The 9,142-nt window shown below is 33.7% G+C and overlaps 1 long non-coding RNA gene across 3 annotated transcripts; it reads right to left on the bottom strand.

Moving 5' to 3' along the window:
- Positions 1–291: 291 nt before the first annotated feature.
- On the bottom strand, positions 292–6,048 carry LOC125272013. 3 transcript variants are annotated; one of them, XR_007185753.1, is made up of 9 exons: positions 5,002–6,048; positions 4,531–4,590; positions 4,120–4,199; positions 3,953–4,000; positions 3,786–3,840; positions 3,680–3,700; positions 3,450–3,525; positions 1,393–1,461; positions 292–1,099 (listed from the first exon to the last, which is right to left on the bottom strand). It is a non-coding gene; the product is annotated as an uncharacterized LOC125272013 (long non-coding RNA). The 3 variants fall into 3 exon arrangements; XR_007185751.1 differs by lacking the exon at positions 3,680–3,700 and having other exon boundaries at positions 293–1,099; positions 5,002–6,044; XR_007185752.1 differs by lacking the exons at positions 3,680–3,700; positions 3,953–4,000 and having other exon boundaries at positions 293–1,099; positions 5,002–6,044.
- Between the last annotated feature and the right edge of the window lie 3,094 nt (positions 6,049–9,142).

Here is a 9,142-nt window from a genome sequence, read left to right as displayed (position 1 = left end):
AAAATTGCTAGTTGAATTTTATAGGTTGTATTTTTAAACAGAATGAATATTTTGGAAGTGAAATCTGAAAGGTGAATATAAATTATTGAATTTTTAATAATGAAAATTTGTGTGAAATATTTTTAATTGAAATATTCACAGCTTAAATATACGACCATGTTGAATTTCAGCCCATAAAAATGCAAGCCTTAAAAATACAATGCATCTAAATGCAAGCACAGCTAATGTGATGCATGTTTTTTTTTTCAATTAGTGCAATTCAACAAGCTTTTTATTTCAAAAACATTTGGCATTAAATTACTTCCATACACATTTCTTTGTGTATGATTTTGTGAATCACCTACACTGTTTGGCTATTCTCATGTGGTAACATTAAAGAAATATTAAGTGCTAGCTACAAAACAAACAAACAAACAAAAAACAGTTTGTAATAAAAAAAAAACATCATACATAAAAGAGACTTGTATCCCTTTAATATAGACTAAAATACTGAATGTCAAATAGTAGCATTTATAATAAATATTTAGCTACTGTTCATTTCTTGCCAAAACCATACTTCTACAGTGCATGGTAATTTCGGGGTGGTGCAGTGTTGATTACTGATTGATTAATAATGACAAGATCAGATTGTCAGATTGTATATCTTTACATTTTGAATATATTTGTTAAAATTTGAATTCATGTTAATAAAAAAGATACTGCAAAGTGTGACATCATATCAGGACTGTTACAGTGTCCAAAGAACACGGCTTAAATGTGAGCATATCAATTTCTTAATTTGTGAAATAGGATTTGTGCACCCCCAATGAAGAAATTGAAAAGGTGTAGCTGTTTTTGTAACTGGAGAAAAAAGTTTGCAACTTTTAAAAATCCTTTCAAATTTTTAAATAAAAAAATAATTTACTGATGTATGACTATTCTTTAAAATTAGAAATCCCACTGTCACAGGTGCTCAGTTTTGCTATAATAATACCCGCACAGAACATGGTAGTAATCAGCCATCCATTTAAAAGCAGAGGTCTTTGTGGTGTACTGTTGGTACATATGTCCAGGCCAACATCTGATGTCCTGATGCCTTCAACTGGGGATCCCTGAGAACCTGCAATAGAAATAGTACAGATCAAAATCATACATCATACATACCCATTACAAAGTATCTCATCTGGTAACACAAATTATCATTCCAGGTTTAGTTTAAGTTTAGCTCAATATACAATATTTGTGGCATGATAATGCCCAAAAGAAATTATTTCAATTCGCCCCTCTGAATATTCCTCAAACGTGGCATTTTGTGAGATAACCAATGACCTTGTCACGTCTTCTTTTACATTGTAATTTTCATATAAGAGAAATAATTAATGCAAAATATGAAACATCCATGCATTTACAAACCTCATTTGGATAAATACAATAGTGGAAAACTTGAATCAGTGATACACAGGAAAGCCTGTCAGTGATGTGCTGTAAAGTAAAAGGAAAGACACTGATAACACTGTAAAACTGTTTTCATAGTGGGTCCTTTTATAATAAAGTCATTATATTATGTTTTTAAAAGATCTTGTTAATTTTGTTTAATAATATGAACAATATTAATAGTAGTAATAGTAGTAGTATATATAAATGCTAGAAAAATTTCACCATGAGCTGTTTGCATGTAAATGAACATAATGGGAACAGAAAGTAAAAAACAGCTCCATCTGAAACTTTTCAATCAAATCAAAGGAGTACAAGCTCCTGTTCTAAAGTTATAGTACACATGGCACACAAATGAGAGGTAGTCTCTCCCTAATCTTACAAAATAACAACCATCCTGACAAACACATGTTGTATGAAGACTAGAGTTGGAATAAAACACCCCTCCTAATCCTCACATATCATATAAATGTGAATATGAAAAAGAGTTATTTTTGTTTCCCCTCCTCAAGTCCATATTGTCCTTTCATCTTCAGGAAGCCATCTTTCAGCCTCCATGCAGTGGTTGGGTAGAGCTACATTAGGTTAGGACAGCCTTAAGAAGTTATTTCATGTGACTAATAGAAATTATGTCATATGGGTAGGGATAAGTATCTTACAGTTCTAACGGTATTGCTACTGCTACTTATTGATCGGGTACTTCAACGGTATTCTTATCGGTTCTTTTTATTATATACAAATTAAGAACATAATTAACATTGCTTTATAGATGAAATCAACTGAAGATAAAAGACATTAAATCTCTCAAGATCTCAGCAGAAGAGGATTAAACAACTCTAAACAACAACTAACACCGTGTCTATACCAGACATGACTTTTTTTGTGTCGCGCCTCAACAGCTAAAAGCTGACCGACTGTTGCAAAGTACTTGGTCTACGTCAAAAATAGAACCGGAAACCAGCTTACTGTCAGGAATTTGTTGTGTTGCGTCACTACTCATCCAGTGTAGACAAAATCACAGATTATAACAGGTTCTATTATTAAACATGCTGAGAAGATGTTACTGTTTATGTGATCACAGATATATCGTACATCACAGCACACATGAGCTTTGAGGCAGTTTGTCTCAATCGAGATGTGTTATAGGCTGCCCACAATATGCGCGGCAATATCCATCGGCAACTGTAACAGATTTTAGATTTTTGAATTTCATCTTGGGATTTCAAACAGAAACCAGATTTTTCTTACCCCCCCCCCCCCAAGAAATATTTTATGTAATTTTAATTATCTAGAAAAAGCATTTTGATTTAACAATTTCTAGATATTTGGAATATAAACAATACGAAAATATTAAATAAGAAAATCATTTTTTGTAGTGCAGTACATTTTTAAATATATCTCCGATTGTGTTTGTCTAAAAGAAGAAAGTCGTATACATCTAGGATGGCTTGAGGGTGAGTAAATCATGGGATAATTTTCATTTTTGGGTGAACTAACCCTTTAAGGTCTTTTTTTTATCTTTGGTTGATTTCATCTAAGGCTGTGGCTGGAAGTTTTTCACTTTTTCTGTTGTTGTTTCTTTCCTTCAGTAATTCTGCTCGTTAACAGCAGGACTGGTTTACGTCACGTGACAAGCATTGATAATGACACAAGAGTGGGTAACTTTTGTCCACCTCGTCTATAGGCAAGGACTAAAATAGAGAAATTTCATATGAATTAATATTGATTCTGGAATAATTTTTTTTTTTTTTTTTTTTTTTTTAAATCATAAACAAATTGCGATAGGTGAATCGATTTTTTTTCCCCAGCCCTAACATCTATATAGCAATAATGAAAAGTGCGTGTAATTTCTCCAGTACCGACGGCAGAACCAATATTGTTCAAGATTATCGATACTCCGGTCTTTCATAATTTAGCCCCCGGGGCCTGTTTAATACCAGATTTCGGTACCCATCCCTACATATGGGTGAGTTCATAAGGATGAAAGCTTGTGTCAGTCTCTTGATTTGTGACTGTGCAGCTATTGTGAAACTCACCATCTTCATGTATCAAGTGTGAATGGCATCTTGTCCTGAAGAATCACAGCTCCAAACGCTAGAGATTACATCTCATCTGGTAACAAGAGCATAGTACAGCCATAACTGTAAGAACCCTAATGATATCTTTACCCCCTAATATTGCATTGATGATATAAATTCAAACATATTAGAGGCTAAGAGTATGAGCAATGAGTAAGCTGCCCAGATTTCTGAGAAAAATAACTTACATGCCTAAAGTTGTCGACCCCCTGGACCACAATCAGCATTTGTAAGTAAAAAGTATTTAAGAATATATCAGTAAAAATACATGCACGTATACAAATAAATAAATACCTTTGAGTGGAACAGTATGGCGTCTCTTCACTTGAAAACATAACTCAAAACAGACCTAGAGAAATACAATAAAATAAATTAACGACCATGATATCCTGTTATCATAATAGTTAAATAAATGATTATAACTATAAGCATTATAACATTATACTTGTCATCTATGTTACCTCATTTAGCTGATTATTTAGCCTACAGGCCTTTCAAGGACAGTCTCACTGAAACAACCCGGGGTTAATGATTTTAAAATGTGAGACTTCTTTCAAAAACAGGTAAAAACCTTACAGACCCACAACTTTTCAACAGTAGTGTGCTGAATGATTGAGGTTTTGCTTACTATAGTCATCTGGTTCATGGCCTTTGACAGGAGGTAACTCAGCTCTGCTGGGGTGCAGGAGGCCATCAGCATGGAAGGATCTAGGAACACAACATGCAATTTGTCACAGAGCCAACAATATTTATTACAGGTTTATTACAAGTAACCAAGCTAGAGCAGAAGTGGGAAGAATAATATACATAATATTAAAAAATAATTTCTTAAGTTAACAGAATTTATATTTTTAGTATTAGAATTCACTATTGTACATACAGTGTCACTTACATTTGAATGTCAAAGACTTCTTAATAAATTAAAAATATAATATAATAATAATTTTGCAAAAGAAAACTGCAGATGCATGGTGATATAGGTGAGATATATTGTGAAATAAATGCATATTAAATTATTTAATGAGCTTTCTCAGTTCACCTGTGTTTCCTCCTCCTCTGTCAGCTTCTCCTTTGTTGTAGAGGGGGTTTTCTGTCTCCCCTGAAATTACATTAGAGATCAAAACATGTTTGAAATAGTTTCAGCTAATTTTCGCGCTCATGTAAGTGACGTCACCGATTAACGGTACAGCAAGCCATACTTTTAGTTTAAATAAATAAATATGTTTACTATCATTCATTGATAACTTGCCAGCAAACCTTTACAAAACTATCAAAACACCTCATCTACACATAAAGACATGATTAAAAGCCCAAACTTACAGTAAACAAGGGCTCAGAATATAGTTAGCCAACCGCTTCTGAAAACGGTTGAGATGCTAACGGACTTTTTCAAAGACACTAAATCATTTCTTTTAAGTAAATATTCAACAGAAGTGTGTCAGTTACACTTAAGAAAAGTGTCAGGAACAGTTTTATATACTATGTGTGTGATTTTATGGACTAAACTTACCTAAAATCCGTGAAAACAACAGCGAGACGGAGTCCTGCTGCCTGACGTTTCCCCGTTTCCATGGCAACTCAGATCCGCTCCAGCGTTTGAAAGCGATTCGAACGTTCAACGCGCACGCGCATTAAAACACGCCGCAGTCACGCAGCATACAAACATAAACATGCAGAATTATAACATTATGTAAATAAATACATCTATAATTAAAACAATACATCATTTAAAATAATTACAGAATTATTAAATCATGAATTTAAAATGCATTTTGTAGTTCTATCGACCCATTCGTGCAAATTGGGAAAGTGAAACTTTAAAAGAACTTTTATATTTTTTGAAAACGTGCTTGGAGTATTTTTATACCAACACTTTACTTTTGTTATATATATATATATAAAGCCAGTTTTTTTGTGCTTTCAGATTCTCTTTAACTGTAAAAAATAATAATAATAAAAAAATAATAATAATACAATATATTAGATTTTTTTCATGTCCACTACAATGAGCACAGGACGGAAGCAACAACAACAAAAAAATTGTAACCATACAGTATTATGAGATAGAGTTCAAACACAGTATGTGAACTAGCGTTGAAGATTTTGATTATAACACATATACTGAAACAATGAGCAATGACAATCAGAATGAAAAAATGTAAGATAGGATGTAGTCTGAAAAAACATTTTGATTCTTTTTGTTGGTCGAGTGGGTGAATTATGTGTGTACTTGCTGGTTTTGATAAATATGTAATTGTGTGCATATAGCATCCAGGCATCTGTGTGTGTGTGTGTGTGTGTGTGTGTGTGTGTGTGTGTGTGTGTGTGTGTGTGTGTGTGTGCGCGTGTGTGCGCGTGTTGCTTTGTGTACACTCATAGTCATTTCACATTCGTTGTTTCACAATATTGTCTCTTGTTAAAAACTATACATAACATGATTCATGAATAGGTTATATTTTTTTAAATATATGTTTACATATGTACACAGGCCTATTTATACATGTAACATGAAGATCAATTTTTAAGCTTTATGTTCTATGCATTTTTAAAATATAAACAGTAGGCCTATATATAGCCTATATATATATATATATATATATATATATATATATATATATATATATATATATATATATATATATATATAAATTTATAAATACACACACACACACATATATATATGAAGAATTCAGATGCAAAAGCCTCTAAGTGCCATCTGAAATTCTTATCAAATTAGCATTTTTATGAAGCTTATATGTTTATGTTCAGTTATTTCACTTTAATGGCAATGAAAAGGACCTATTAATTGCCATTCAAGTGAAATTACTGAACCTACGAGCTTGATAAAAATGCTCATTTTAGAAGAAAATTTCAGACGGCACTTAGAGGCTTTTGCATCTTAAGTATTCATATAATATTAACAGTGTTTAACATACAGTATGTTGCATTTATGATTTTCATTAACGCTCCTTCTCGTGTGCTTTATGACCTGCCTGCGATACCGTTTGAGCAATCTTCGGTAGGCTATGCTTTCATTTAATTTTAAAATGGATGGCATCGGACAAAAAAAAAAAATCACGGAAACTTTGAGGACTGCATTTTATCAGTGTAAGAGCCTGCTAGATTTCGCTGCTCAGCTATGTGGATTTATTATAAATAGCCACTTCTATAAACTTGTTTAATTTACTTAAATAGGGTTTTTATAATGAATTAAAATTATATCAGTAAATAAGACAAAAGACATGCACGATCCTATTCCGTCCGAAAAGAGATTTATAGTGCACGCAATGTCCGATTCCTCTAACCAAGTTTCAACATTTATCAGACGTTATGATTTCGATCATATGCGTCGGCGTAGCTATCAGTTGATGAAACAACCTCATTTCGACATTGAATCGATGTTATATTTTCGACGTAATAACGTTCTGATGTTCCGATCAAATAGTGAACGTTGAATCAACATTGAAATTTGATCGGCGACTGATACTGATCTTTACAACCAAAAATAAACGTTGAATCGACGTCTGTTTGCTATCTGGGTAGCTACATCAGAAATGGATGTTAGCGCTCCGCTTAAAGACCGTCTGGGATTCGTGATCGCGCTATTTCAACTATCCTATTAAAGTCAGCGATATTGACTGATGGATCGGCAGAGAATCTTTCTGTGAGTCATTAATAATTTTCTATTCTATCTAAAGAAATGTGTGGTAAACATGTAAATAGCCTACACATTTCTCAAAATAGGCCTATGCGTAATTTGGACTAAACGCTTTTGTGTGCAGAAGCACTGTGATCAAAATTAAATCTGATCTTAAATAAACTACCAATTGATTTTGTAGCTATTACTATCAGAAATTAAGAATTAGGTCTACAAAGCTGAAATTGCGGCATCTGCAGCCACTGACTTTCTCCGGCAGCTGTCGCTGTTTGTGGCACCTGCCGCTGATCATTAATTCGGTGTAATATTTTCACTTTAAAACTACGTTTGAAGAAATTAATATTAAGCTGCTATACACAGGACTGTCATTACATTATATAGCTACCATAAGACTGTTATACACACGCAGTAAGTTAAGCGTGCTCTGATAGCAACTGCAGCGTCAGAAAAGGCCTACATATTAACAAAATTAATGATAAATGCTTACAAATTACAGTCCTGTGATATATAATGCTATTTTGTTGCAATGTAGCTTTTTAAAATTAGAAGAATATCCGTGGCTGCTGGAGATGCCACCTGAAATGCCGCTATGAGATGCCGTAATTTCAGCTTTGTACAGCATATTTCTGTATAAATATCAGTTTATATTCATGTGCATTTCAAAGCAATGGATAACATTGCAATTTTATTTTATCAAAACATGTGATTTACTTTCTCTTATGTAGTGGAGCATCGGAACGTTATTAACAAAATTTGTGATAAATGCTTACAAATGATAGTCTTCTGGTATATTATGTTATTTTGATTAAATGTAGGCCTAGTTTTTAAAATAAAATAAAAAACAACATCATCGAATTATATTGGCCAGCGGCAGGTGCTGCCGAATAAAGTCCCTGGCTGCTCTAGATGCCGCGGCCGCTGGAGATGCCGATGCCGCATTTGCTGCATGACTACAAGAGCATCCTGACCCTGCAATACATGAACAACCCGCTGTCTGTACTTCACCTGTCACTGATGCTAGCACCAAAACCTTATGATGTGATGTTATTGACTCCTAACGTGTCATGCGTGCCAGTCGCGTTTCCACTGTCATATATGCGATGCTAAAGGCTACTTATGTTAAACATTGCGATAATAAATACACACGTTTATGGAAAATATCAGAGACTGCTTGAGGAACGAAGACAATTCTTATGTGATTATAATCGTGTATTTAATTGGTTTAATGTTTTATCTGTCTCTTCCCTGTGCCTGTTGATTCCTGACAAATGCATACCTTTCACAGATTCACACCATAGACTGTAAACACACACTCCGGTTAACTCGTATAACTCATAACTCCTGTTGTCTTCTCATGAGCTCCCTCTGTTGCTCTGGCTGAAAGGATCAGGATAGATAGACGAAGAGATCGCGCAAACATCCTCGGATAGCAATCATCGCATAATTTAGAGGAAAATAAATAGAAATGCTCAGAAAAGTGACGTAAACATGTTATCAATATATTTCTAAATGTGTAAGCCTTTGGATTTAAAAGCCTTAGTGGAGTTGTTTTTTGCGTTCTTGTGATCGCAAATAAAAGGAAGCAGGCGCAACTGAATAGGTCTGTGTTTTCTTTTTCTTTTTATGTCACTCCCACGTTTGACGCAAGGCCTCATGGGGCGTAGGAAACTTGTGGATAGCGGTGAATGAAAGACTTTGTTAAAAATAAATAAATAATTGCGTTTCCATTTGCACAAATAGCAAAAGAAAAACTCCACAATAGTGTTTTCACACCTTTCAAAAGGAGGGAAAAAATAGAGAGCGATTGATAACGGCAGTCAGAAGCGAGAAAGATGTCATTTTTACTGTCACTCCCATAAACACACTCACAGCAGCGTTAACTAGATTTTTGTAATGTGATGAAACGGTAATATAATACTAAGAATAGTGTTATAAATGTACATACTTTTTCTTTTTTTTTAATGAAAATATAAAAAACTTTGCAGGATTTACG

Source organism: Megalobrama amblycephala, linkage group LG7 (assembly GCF_018812025.1).
Source record: "Megalobrama amblycephala isolate DHTTF-2021 linkage group LG7, ASM1881202v1, whole genome shotgun sequence".
Lineage (NCBI taxonomy): Eukaryota > Metazoa > Chordata > Actinopteri > Cypriniformes > Xenocyprididae > Megalobrama > Megalobrama amblycephala.
Note: the sequence above shows the minus strand (reverse complement) of the source record. Positions and strands in the feature narration are given on the sequence as shown.